The 14,210-nt window shown below is 38.8% G+C and overlaps 1 protein-coding gene across 3 annotated transcripts in view; it reads left to right on the top strand.

The window, feature by feature from the left end:
* GRM2 (glutamate metabotropic receptor 2) overlaps positions 1-14,210 on the top strand; it is a 1,030,381-nt gene that overhangs the window by 320,522 nt on the left and 695,649 nt on the right. The gene's annotated exons all lie outside the window — the stretch shown is intronic.

Genomic DNA, 14,210 nt, shown 5'->3' with positions numbered 1-14,210 from the left:
ATTTTGGTAGGGGAGGGATAGTTTTGGGTGGGATGAAGAAATAGTAGAGGTAGTTGGATGAGTCACACCTATCTGATGCATGCATGCCTGCTGGAATTTCTTTTGAATAAGTTTAGATTAGAATCAGTTACAGCAAGGAATACTTGTTGACTAAGACCTGTAAAACCATGCCTAGGAGTGTACAGACTGGAACTGATTTAGGACAGTAAGTTCATTTCAGAGTGAAACAGAGAATCATATCATAGTATTACTATGAGCTGGAGATGTCTGTTTTGAGCTCTAAGTGACAACATTTTGTTTCATTAAACTGTTTCACAAAGAATGGAAATAGTACATAAGCCTGAACAGATAGCAAAACTATTCTCATGGGAACCCCTATATACATGGTCATAGTTCACTTGGTAAATTACACATTTATTTAACAAAAGTGAACTGAAATGATGTTGAGTAACTGCTGGCATGGTAGGCAGTAGTAATTTTTTTTGTAGGCTGGGAGCTTGTGTGTGAGTATGTGTGCATTATGTTTAGAGCAGCGTTAGGTAAGGGGATACGTTTAATGTATGTGCAAGTGCGTTTGTGTTTTAGTGTTAAGGTAAGGGGACATAATGGAATAGATTGTGTATGTGTGAGTGTTTGTGTTTTAGAGTAAGGGTTAAGTAAGGGGATAGTTTTAGTGTTTTGTGGGTGAATGCATGTGGTGAATGTCCAAGTTGTCTTGTGCAATGGTACTGTTACGGAAAGGGCTGTTTTAAGACAAGGTACACAATTAGGGTTAGGGGCAGGGGCAATGTTAGGATTATCATGCATTAGTAAGGTAGACCTTGGGGGCAAATTGAAAGAGAAGAAACTTATTTATATATACATATAAGAAAATTATAGTATGTACTAAAGCAATAAAGTAAAACATTTGCTATAGAGTTATATCACTACATTTATTCAAGTCCCCCTTGATTAATAGTTTTGTCTAAAAATAAAATATACAGACTTGCATCTTTCATCATTTACAATATACATCTTAAAGACAACTTATTCTTAAAGAAATGGTGCATTCATTGGTATGATTTTTATCGAACAAAAAGACAGTCTTCAAACATACACACATGGGCACATACATACACACACACAAACCCGCAAACACACACACACACATCCACACACAACACACACACAAAATGTCTGACAAAGTGGACATTATAGAGAAATATTGGGGCACTCAGAGGTTTTGTGAAGCCCAGTGTTGCAGATGGAGATTCTTCCCACTACTAGAAATTCAATCAGTTCTAAATTATATACACCCTTAAAGGCATTATTAAGCGTATTAAATGGCCTTTGTGTCTCTTGATATCATATGGCTGCATGTTCTAGTGTGTGTGTGTGTGTGTGTGTGTTTATATATATATATATATATATATATATATATATATATATATATAGAGAGAGAGAGAGAGAGAGAGATTTCTCTGAGGTTCAATGAAAGTAGTTTTGGTGAATGGTTTTCTAATTGTATGCATTCACTGAAACTGCTGTCATTACCAATGCGCTTACAATGCAGTCTTAATTTATTTAACTTGTATTTTATCTTAATCATACATGCATCCATTTTTCTTGGTTCATTTTTTATCTACATATTTGTCATTTGACTATCTCTGTATGCATCCACAGCTTTTGATGAGGTCAGTTGTGTTGCTCTTGTCTGATCTTTTCTTATGCTGGACGCTATTGCTTTTCTGTAAATGAATCATGCAATTCACTAAGTGTGCCAGCTTTGGTTTGATTCTTTGGTTTTGTAGCAAACATCAAAATACTATGCTGAACCCTGTCCCCCTTGTAAAGAACAAATGCTAAAAAAATTCTTCCTAAGCTGATAATAACTCCTGCACAACCTTCTAATTGCTGCGGTCTTTGTCTTTCCTTACTTCTTGGGAGGTATCCATCTTAGATATCTTCAGGGCATCTTCCCTAGGACATGCATATGGCACAGTGTACCTTTTCAAGCTTCTCTGTTATTTTTTGCAGTGAGGAATAAAAAAATCAGGATTGAAAACTGCCAGTATTATGTATATTTTGTTGACATTGGAGGATATGTGGTCTTTGCAAATGGAACATTTGTCCAACTGCAAATTATATCTCTGTCCATCTAATCATATAACCTCTTAAAATAACTACATTTTCTTCACTTCTGTTGCACATTATTTTTGGATGACTGCCAGGATGCTGAATAAACAACACAGGTACTGTGGATATGTTTCCAGCCTCTGCGAGGTCTTTCATTTTATTACTACTAAAAAAGAAGTGTACCACATGACATGCAACATCCTATAACTAGCAATTGGCATATTTAAAGCTATATACTACTCAGGTAGACTTCCTCCTAGTAAGGAAAAGGCACTGGAGTAGAATCAGTGATTGCAAAGTCATCCTTAGTGAAATAGTTGGCCCACAGCATAAACGACTGGTTGCCACAATCAGCTGCAAGCAGTGGTCAGAGAAGGCTCCTAGATCAACAGAAACCAGGGTGAAGACCTGGAAGTTGACTGAAGAGGAAGCATAATATTTCAAGGAATTACTCAGGGCTCAAGTACCTCATGAAGAAGAGGAATCAGGTAGATGTGAAGAAGAATGGTATTGACTGAAAACAACATGTGTGAGGACTGCATGACAGATATGTGGCCAAGCAAGGTATGGAAATAAGGGAAATAAAGAAATAAGTAGAGCAAAGAAAAGTGGAGATAGAAAAGACTGAGAGAGGAGTTGCAAAAGCAAGGAACAAGGCATCAGATACACTCTAGCAGTTTCTGGAAAGTGACTCCATAACGGCACAACAAAACTATATCAGATTCCAAGGCAAAGACAGAAAGATGAAGACAGTCAGGCACCCTTCATAAGGGATGTCTGTAGCAACAGTCTCGCCACTACAGAGGACATCAAAGACAGATGGAAGGAGTACTTCCAGCATCTTTTAAATGAAGAAAACCCCACAGAAGCTGTACTGCCCCAGACACAGCCTATGATGAGAGAACAGGAGGAGCCCACCCTAGAAGTAAGAATAGAACTAAGGAAAATGAAGTCAGGGAAAGCGGCAGGCTCAGAGGAGGTCACAGCAGATGTGATAAAAGATGTTGGGTGAAATAGGGGAGAAATGGCTCTTGAAGGTACTCATAACAGTATTGAGAGAAAGGCGTATCCCAGATGACTGAAGAATAAACATACTAGTGTCAGTGTTCAAGACAAAAGGGGGCATTCACAACTGTGGGCAGTATAGAGGTATCAAACTCCTATCACACTGTATTACATTTCTGGAGAGGGTGACTGATAAATGAATACACAGAGTAGTAGAAACTAACATGGGAGATGAGCAGTATGGATTCAGATTAGGATGCAGCACAACTGTCCTGATGGTTATAGTGAGACAGATACTTGAGAAGATGTTACAGATGAGGAAAGAGTCCAACTGGGCATTCCTAGAGTTCGAGAAAGCATATGACAAGGTATCAGGAAAGCTGATTTGGGCAGTCTTGCTGTGGTTTAAAGTCCCAGAAACATTGGTAGAATTAGTGTAGGCTATGTACAAGGACCCAATGACTCAATAAAAACAGTGTTTGGTCACACAGATGGCTTCTCAGTGGGAGTAGGTGTACACCAGGATTCAGTTCTGAGCCCACTGCTAGTCATACTGGTGGTGGACTACATTAGCAAACAGTTTGGAGGGGACAGATCAACAAAGTTGGAATGGATGCAAAATAGAAAGCACATGGGATGAAACTGAGTACAAATACGACAGTTGCAATGGCTACAACTAGGGTAAATCAGAGGAAGCTGAGAATTAAGGAATTAAGATAGGTTCATAGGTTAGGTTAGTAGGCTAATGGCCCTGGGACCTTTACAAGCCTAGCCATGTAAAAAACCCATGTAGCCTAACTGACCATCGTTAGATGGTCACTGTTGGCAGAGCAATTCTAAGATCAGCACTGACTACCTCTGTACATGAGATACATAGGTTCCACACCGGGGGTGAAGTTATGGTCACCCATCCAATTGTCAAGGTTGCATTAAATTGGGTTATTGAGCAGCTCTGCTTCACATGAAGTAGGAGCTTATTCCAGAAGAGTGGCCTTCTCTGGGGGATATATCTGTCTCTCCAACATGTTTGTTAATGTGACAGGCTAGGGTGAGATGCCTAGAACAAGTGAATCTTGCCCCATTTGACTTGCAGATGTGCAGCATTTCTGTAGGGCAGAGTCAGAGACGCTGTGTAGACTCTGTATAAGGTAAAACAGTGCAACAGGTTAACAGCTTCAAGTGTCTGGGATGGCTGGTTGAGGAGAAGCAAAGTCTGAATGAGGAGGTCAAAGCTAGAATCAGAGGGGTTGCAGCCAATAAGTGTAGTGTATGACAGAAGAATGCCAAAGAAGCTGAAAATTGAGGTGTACAAACAGTGGTGTGACCTGCACTACTGTATGCTACAAAAGCCTGAGCAGCAAAGGCAGAGCAGATGAGGAAACTAGAGGTGATGGAGATGAAATGCCTGAGACAGGTGGTGGGATGTACACTGTGGGACAGATGAAGAAATGTGGATATAAAAATTGAAGTCAAAGTAGCTCCAATTGCAGAAAAAGTCAAACAGAACAGATTATGGTGGTTCAGGCACATGGTCAGGAAAGCAGAAGAAAATCGGGTGAAGATGGGTTAGGACAGACTGGAATACGACAAGAGGAAATGAGGTCATCCAGCAAAGAGGTAGATGGATTGTGTGAGAGAAGACCTGGGACAGTCAGGCATGAGTGCTGAAGAAGGCAGGAGAGTGGCACTGAATCGAGAGAGATGGTGACAGCTGACATGACACCCCAATTCCATGTAGAAAATGGGGAAAAAGGAGGTTGATGATGATGATGATGATGACAACTAGCTAGAGGACACATGTAAAGCTAGACAAAGAGAGCGAGAGAGAGAGAGAGAGAGAGAGAGATAGGTAGCTAAATTAGATATATAGACATATAGATAAAAAATGTACCTGGGTGGCCGCAGTGGTGCAGCGGTTAGCATTACCACCTCACAGCAAGAGGTTCTCCGGTTCGATTCTTGGCTGGGGAGCCTTCTGTGCAGAGTCTGCATGTCCTCCCTGTGGTTGCATGGGTTTCCTCTGGGTACTCTGGTTTCCTCCCACATCCCAAAGACATGCTGTAGGTGGACTGGACACTCTAAATTGGCCCTAGGTGTGAGTGTGTGTGTGTGTGTGTGGCTTCTGTGGAAGGTTGGGTGCCAGGCTGGCAACTCAATACCATAAAACTCCACTGTCATTCATGAGCAGACAGGTGATCCGCTGTGGTAACCCCTAACCGGGAAAAGCTGAAAGAAGAAGATATAAATGTACCTATATTTATAGATATGTAGAAATCAATATAGATAAACACAAAATAAAGAATGAGTTCACTGCACCTTGTATTAAGAAAAGTCCTTTTTGTCACCATGGATGCAGCAAATGCCTCTTCTATCAACACCTCCCTGACAGATTCCTTACTTCCTGATTGCAGTATATAATATACAACCGAGCACAAAGGTGAAGTCTTCGTACTGATCCATTTCACAGGATAAGTATGTGTGGTTATTTGGTGACTACTTTGGTGAGAAAAGCAGGCCCTGTAAAATTCTATTAAACTGCTGATCCTCTGTTCCTCATTTTAACTCCTCTCCAGGTTGGCTTTGATGGTACTCTCATGATTTTACAGTTTGAGTATCTGGTGGAATCAGACAGATAATCAATAAACAGCCCTGAATTAAGTATAAAGAAATTCCAAATATATGTAATCAGTCTCCCAGATGAGTCAGAATATCAAGATCCAAGTATATTTTTTGTATTATCCACACACACATAATTTCAACTGGTTTGTTTTGTATTAGTAGGTCTCTCAGCAGGTGACAGTTCAATTCTTTTCATATGTTCAGGCCTCTGGGCTCCCTCAAATCAGCTTCTTCATGGTGAAACAATAACCCACCTCCTCAAGAAAAGCAAAACAAAGAAAAAAAAGCCATGAATCTTTGTATCTTGATCTTGGGGCGTCAGTTGTTTGGGAGGTATCATATTATCCGCTGGATACTGACCTCATGAAAGCATGGAGATGGGAATGATGATCTGTTGTTACTGAATAATTTGTAGTTTGTGCGCTGTGCAACACTTTGCTGACTTGACACATTGCAAATGTTCTGGGATGATGTCAGGTGACATAGCTCTGTAGATATATTGTAACCCAGTATATTGCCACTGTTGCTCTGAGAAAAAATCAACAATCTTTATACCACAACAAAGTTGAGTCACTTGAGGAATTTTCACTGGATTTTTACAGGTATAAACAGGAAGCTATATGTGATTTACATGATTTTATTAATTTTAATATTTGATTTTGAATTTTATTTCTTTTAATATTCAGTTTTGAGCAGCTCAAAATCTCTGGCATATTATTTGATATATAGGCACAATAGTTCCACCCTTCTGGTTAGTAGGTACCTGTACCCCATCTACCCCAGTGGGGCCACTTATTTCTTTGGATGCAAAAGTTTTAGTCTGTTGAAACAAATGTAAGTTTATGCTCATTAAAACTACCTGTGAACCCCTACAGACTATGTAATTTTTAGAAAAGAAGTGCATTATAGGCTTTGGAGACTGATATTCATTTTGTGGGGAGCAAGCAACATTTATTCTGAATGTTTCTGGTTGCACACTGCATACTACTGCCTTTATAACATACTACTGCATTTATATATATGCTTTAGAAAAGAAACATAGTCATTGAATCAACCAGATAGCAACAATGTCCTAATCTGAAACATTACAAACCAAATTCTACTGTTTTCATTTAACTCTTAAAGTTTCTCTTGAAGTAGCCCCAAAGGGAGGAGGTTAGATACTCCTCTTTTACATTAAACTCAGGAAGTACAGTTAATTAAGACATGACAGGGTGAAAATATTTAAGGCCCTTCCTTTGACAAGGATTCTGCTGGTAACTGCCCGGCTCTTTGCCTGAAGAACAAGTTACAAGGAAACATTTGGTTCAATTCGTATTATCCCAAGGAAAGTTGAACACTATATGAATGTCTGAAGCAAAAGAAGGTGGACATTACAGCAGGAGGATGGCTGTGCTGTCAGGAAGAAAGTGTGATTGCCACAGAATCAAAAGTTTTAGATTCTGTCAAGCTACAGTGGATTTTTTTGTAGACTGTCAAGGACATGAATCAGCCTAAGGTCCTTTCCCATCTTTTTAAAACTTATATACGTGGATCCATCTTGCTGGATCATGTCCTCTCATCTGAGCCACGATCTGCAATATAACAGGTAAGATACTTGTGTACAATAAAATTTTCCTTCAGTTCATTTTACATAAGTTGCAGTCAGTTTAGTAGGTTATCTTGCCAGTGATTTTGTATATTGTTTTCTGTTGACACCAGGTGAGCTTCTGCGACAAAGCATATTTGTCTTGAAAGAATAAAGACAAATTTATTTTTATATATTTTTTTATTTCTTTATTTAATTTTCTTAATGATTGCTAAAACAAAAATTTGCTCACCCAAGGTGTACTGTTTATAATGGTATACACGTCAAGGAAAAAAATGAACTCCTGTTACAGGATTTAGACTATGTTTTCCTCTGGCAATACAGTTCCAGGTAAAATAAACCACCTTAATAAATATGAGGACAAATGCGATTTTATTTATTGTCACAGACAGTTAGCCATACTTTAATTATATAACGTAATGCTGCAGAGAACTGATACCTTTAAAAAGTTAGAAAATTATTAGCAGAGGAATTAATAGAGCTTTATACACAAGGTCAGGAGACACAAAAGTAAAACAGATTTTTAAATTAAAATATGCTCTTGGATTTAATAAAATTCTCACCGCTTTAGCTAACTTCCAAATGTGGGTTGGTCATCTAGTGCCTCTGTATGAAAATATGTTTCAGAGACAGGTACAGCCATCATGAGAAAGACCTCCTTACTGGCTCATTAACATGTCTCTGAATCAAACTCTGGTGCTGTACGCATACCTCTCAACTGTCTCTGATTTTGACTCAAATTGTAGCTCTCTCCCTTCTAAACCCTGCTAAAACTGGTGACCTTTGGAGAAAAGGTGGTGAATTACATTTAATAAATAATAACAACAATTAGAGTTACAGATTCTTTTACTTCAGAAAATGCATATTAATTCACAATATCTTCGTCTGTCAGTGTCTAAAGTTAATACCACTGATATTTTAAAAAGTGTCACTGACTGTTCCTGATTATTTCTTGATTTGAACCTCATTCTGTTGAAATTTGTCCCTAATTGGTTGAGAGCTATGGCTGCACAATCTGACTGTAATCAATGCACTGCAAACCCACGGGAACACACTTAGCCATACACCCGGATACAAAAAACAATACACACATGTTTGCACTCATATACACACACAGACACACACTCACACACACACACACACGCACACACACACACACACACACACACACACACACACACACACACACACACACACACACACACAAAAATGCAGACATATACACACTCATGCACACACAGATGCACACAAACATACACACATACATACACATCCATTCATCAACAACCAAGCTCCAACCGCAGAGTCAATCAAACTCATGGGAACACACAACCACATACTCGCATACACAAACCGACACACACACACACACACACACACACACACACACACACACACACACACACACACACACACACACACACACTTCTGGACTCTCAGTTATCTACTTAACCCACCTCAATGCCAGAATTGTGGGTAAGGTGGGGTAGAGGGTAAAACTACCCCTGTTGCAAAATGTTAGGAGGCATTATCAGTCTTCAGTGCAAGTGCATTACTGATTACTGTCTTTCAGAAATGATTGCTGGCATCTCAGTATTGCATTTGCAGGCATAACTGAAGCACTTCACTCTGTGTCTGACATAAATTGCAGCAGCCAAATAAAGAAAGCAGTTTCCTACAGTTTAAAACCTTTTTTTTATCCTCAACTTGAAGAGTGTAAATGTGAAAGAATGGTTTTGGCTTGCACCTTATTTATTTTGCTTCTGAACTCTAGTAGTGTAGTTAATGTAGGAAAAACCTAACTTATCTCCTACATGCAAACACATTCATGTAACCTCATTCATGCCCCATCGGGCATGCACATGAATGCACACACACACACACACACACACACACACACACACACACACACACACACACGCACGCACGCACGCACACACACACACACACACACGTACACACACACACACATGCACGAATGCACACGCGCACGCGCACACACACACACACACACACACACACACACACACACACACACACACACGCACATACAAACATGAACATGCACACACGCAAGCACACAAACACCTACTCATTCAAACACTAACATTTGCCAACCCCATGTCTTTTCTGAATGTATCTGCATAGGACCGAATAGTTGCTGACTGTGTTTTGATGTCAAAACCACATTCCTTTCCAGGGGAGCACATGACTAACTATCCTTTACCTGTAATTTTGTAGAATCAGCTGGGTATGACAACCCTGTGTTTCCAAAGGTCAAGCATTCCTCTTATGCTGTGCTGATGATGTCATAAGAAGGCAGAAACATGCATGTTTACAGCTAGAGGGGTTTGGCTTTAATGGCCAGAAATTGTCCATGAATAGACTTAAAAATTAAAGTAAAAGAAAAAGTAATGGACATTCAGAATTGCCATTTAGCTGAAATACTTGATATCCTTAAAGTAGTGATTTGCATATATCCCATGAGGCCTCTGATGCAAGAGGTAAGGTATCACAGTTAGAAGTCTAGTTTACTAGATTTTTCTTTTTGTGTTTTTTGTGTTTTTTAACCAGTTTTTAACCAGTTTTTTATCTGTGTGACCTTTTTACTCTTTGTTTTAAGGTGACAAAACACAAGAACATTTTTAATGCATATAATATACATCTATACATATAACACATATATATAATATACATATGTGTGTGTGTGTGTGTATGTGCATTTATTTATTTGTTACATTTGATAATTAGGCAAGTGGGCTGGTCCTCAGATCCCTTTCAGCACTGACCCTGGTCCATAATCCACCAACTGTAGTAACAGTGCAAAACACAACAGTGGAACAAATAGCAAGATATTTAAGAACTTGTAAGATAACAAATGCCAAGTAAAACCTGTTACAAACATATACAAATTAAATTAAGTTACAAAACATATACGCATATGTAAATATTCACATTGTCAGAATTGTTGTACAAGTTGACAATTTTGGCATACATGATATAAATAAAACATGAGACTATTCTGAACATGATATATATATATATATATATATATATATATACATATATATATATATATATATATATATATATATATATATATATAAATATATATATTTTATATATATATATATATATATATATATATATATATATATATAGGGTCTATATTAGAACATCGAACATTTGAAATGTCGGGTGTTCTAATATCGACCCCGTTTTTAGCGAACGCTGAAAATATTGAAGTAACAGGATACCAAATTCTTTCCTAGGGAAAGAATTTGGTTGTCAGTTTCTGTTGCTTCCATATTTTCAGTGCTCTGGTGGAAAGTTACGGGTCGGGTTCAGGTAAGTGTGCGATTGTGTGGACGTGTGGGTTAGGGCGAGTTAGGTGAGTTAGGGTTAGGGTGCGGGTCAGGTAAGTGTGCGATTGTCAGGACGTGTGGTTTAGGGTAGGTTAGGTGAGTTAGGGTTAGGGTGCGGGTGAGGTGACTGTGTGATAGTGACGGACCTTAGGGTTAGGGTTTGGGTTAAGGTAAGTGGATAGTTACTGGTGTATGTATAGTTTAGTGTAGGGTTAGGTGTAAGAGTTTAGGTGTATGTGTGTGCATTGCTGTTTGTTTGGTGTGCTTATGTTGTGTGTATGTGTTTTGGAACAGCAATTTTTTTCCCTAGGAAAAAATTTGCTGTTCCGAATGTTTGATGGGTTTTTTTCGATTGCTAGGGTTTGATATTAGAACACTCGACATTTTGAATGTTCAGTGTTCTAATATAGACTATACATATATATATATATATATATATATAAACTCTAAGACTACACAAACGCTGAGAAGAGGGAGAACATTATTAAAACACAGCATTCACCTATTTTCTCTTCCACCAAGTACAACAACCATCCCTACACAACAATAATGACCTAAAAAGGATAAAGTTCCGAACAGCGAGCAATTGCCTAAAAAGTAACAGTTGGTTTTCCCTGAGATTTGCTCAAGGTGAATTTCTTTGAATATATTTTTCAAATGTATGCCCAACTGGTTGTAACCTGTAATCTATGATTCGATAGCAGAAACTCTGTCTCTGAGAAGTAAAAAGCTCCTTATCATAAATGTGAGACTTAGGCAAGTCATGACTTTCTGAAAGTTCCATCAAAGACAAAAAAAAATAATGAATGCCAAAACGTGCTTTTACACCTTTTAGATGCTATTAGTATTTTTTCTTTTTAAAAATGATTGAGGTGAGGCTAGGCCCAAAATCATTTTTGGTTATGGTAGGCATATGAAATGCATACAATATATGATATCTAAAATGTAATCTGTGACAGAATTACCAGGACTTTGAGTGAATTTTTGAAATCGGTACTTTTGGAGGTTGACTATAAAAAATGAACTTCAGAATTTTTATTAGAGTATTTTGGGAGTAATGACAGTAACATTTTTGTATCAGTATTGTGGCAGTGCATTTAATTGGAAGCAAAGTACACAAATAGTCATAGGCAGTATAACCGTTTGCCAGAAGACCCTTGTTAATAAGTAGGAAAATTAGAAATCAGCAAGTCTTATAAAACTAGCATGAGTCCTATGCCCCTAAGACCCCTGTTATTTCACTAGCTCCATTATAACTGTACTCCAGAGTAGGGTGAATGTTCTGAGGTAAACAATCTTGGACTATTATCCTCCTGATTCATACTTGATGTTCCACTATTTCAAAGATTTACAATTATGACACTGGGAATTTCAGCAGGACCCCATTGGCAAAAAATAACATTATAGCTCAGAGGCTGCCTATACATTAGTGAGCTCCAGTCACTCCAGTGTTACTAATTCAATTTACTATTTTATGCTGTCTGCAAAAACATTTCAGACAATGCCCACAATTCTACTTTTTTTCAGTTTCAGATGTAGTTCCACAGTGTTGTGATATCATAATACTGAATGAACTGTAAAATGTAATGTCTTCTAATCTAAGTTGAAAAAACTTGTTATTGTAACATTTGCCCTTACACCACCTTTGACATGTCATTAGGATTTGGAAAAATGATACTGAGCCTCAGTTCAAAGATTTTCCTAAGCATCTGATAACAACAATATTAACAAAATGGATGCAATGAAAATAACAACTAAAAAAGCTGATCACACACATGAATTACTGAATCAACATCATACAGCTCCTGGAAAATATGACACTGATGGTACTCCCACTATAGCTGGAAAAAAGAAGTTATGTCTTACCATAATGTTCCATCTGTTTTGTAGATATTTGTTCATTCATTACAGATAGGACCTCGGTTCCGTCCTCAGAACCGATACGGCCGTTTCCCAGCTCGCGCAAGCCAAACACTCTCAGCTAACCTACCCACAATGCCCCTCTCCTAGTTACTCCAGATCAAGTTTGCCTAACCCTAGATAAAAGATGTAGTAAAAGAAAAAATAGTAGGAGGCTCTGTCTGAGCAAATACCCTAACCAGGAGTTCCTAAAATCCACCAGGAGTCCAGGCAGGGGGAAGGAGGGTGGGAAGTAATGATGAACAAAAATCTACAACACAGATGGAACATTATGGTAAGACTTCTTTATCTGATGTTGTAAATCTTTGTTTATTTGTTACAGATAGGACCGAGTCACCAGCTACTTGAGTCCTGGGTGGCCCTAAGGAAGGATATTCCTGAGCACCATAGAACCAAAAGATGCTCATCCCCTGGAGGCCAAATCCAATTTGTAATGAGATATAAAGGTATGAGGTCTTGCCCAAGTGGCTCCTGTGCATATATCATCCATAGAGGCTCTGGAATGAAAAGCTACAGAAGTAGCCATAGATCTGGCAGAATGAGCCTTTATTCTGGAAGGTAAGGACAGCTTATTCTGTTGGTAGATAAAGGTAATGACATTTCTAAGCCAAGAGGATAAAGTCACTTTGGAAACAGGTTTACCCAATCTGGGTCCTGCAAAGGCCACAAACAATTGGCCTGATTTCCTGAAAGAGTTAGTCCTGTCCAAATAACAACGAAGCTGCTGGTGCATTTCAAGGGTGTGCAAAAGGTACTCCCCTCTATTAGAATGCCTTGGGAAGAAAACCGGCAGGTCAATAGATTGGATAATGGAAAATCCAGAAATGACCTTGGGTAAGAAAGAAGGGTCAGTATGAAGGGACACCCTATCCATGTGGAAGATCAAGTAAGGACTCTTGACACTCAAGGCCTGCAGCTCAGATACTCTTCTCACTGAGGTGAGTGCTACTAGAAGTATGGTTTTCCATGACAAAAATTTCAAATCACATGAATCAAAGGGCTCAAAGAGAGAACCTGTGAGAGACTGAAGCACCAAAGTCAAGTCACAGGGCTCTAAGGGAGGCTTGACCGGAGGTTTAACATGTAATACTCCCTTCAAAAAGGTCTTGCATAGGCAGTGTGGCATAATTGAAGAATTATCAAGACCATTATGAAAATTGGCAATAGCTGCTAAATGTACAGTGATCGTTGAAGCTGAGGCTCCTGCATGTAGAACAGTAGTCAGGTATTGTAGAATATTCTGAATAGGCATAGAGAAAAGGTCTAAGTTCTGGTCTCTGGCCCAGATAGAGAACCTAGTCCATTTACTAGAATAAACCTTTCTAGTGGAAGATTTGTGTGAGGCCAGAAAAATTTCACGAACAGGAGATGGGATGTCAGGCTGCCTGGCAATCACTGGAAGTGGAGAAACCAAGCTGTGAGCTTGAGACTGTGCAGGTTCAGATGAATCAGTCCCTGAGGATGAGATAACAGTTCCTGGGAATGATCCAGGATCCACGGGCTGTGAATCAGATAGGCCATAGAAACAGGAACCAGACTTGACGTGGCTGCTAGGGAGCAATGAGGATTGCTTTGCTTTTCAACCTCTGAGCTTTCTG

This window comes from Protopterus annectens, chromosome 7.part0 (assembly GCF_019279795.1).
Source record: "Protopterus annectens isolate FY-2018-M chromosome 7.part0, PAN1.0, whole genome shotgun sequence".
Lineage (NCBI taxonomy): Eukaryota > Metazoa > Chordata > Ceratodontiformes > Protopteridae > Protopterus > Protopterus annectens.
Note: the sequence above shows the minus strand (reverse complement) of the source record. Positions and strands in the feature narration are given on the sequence as shown.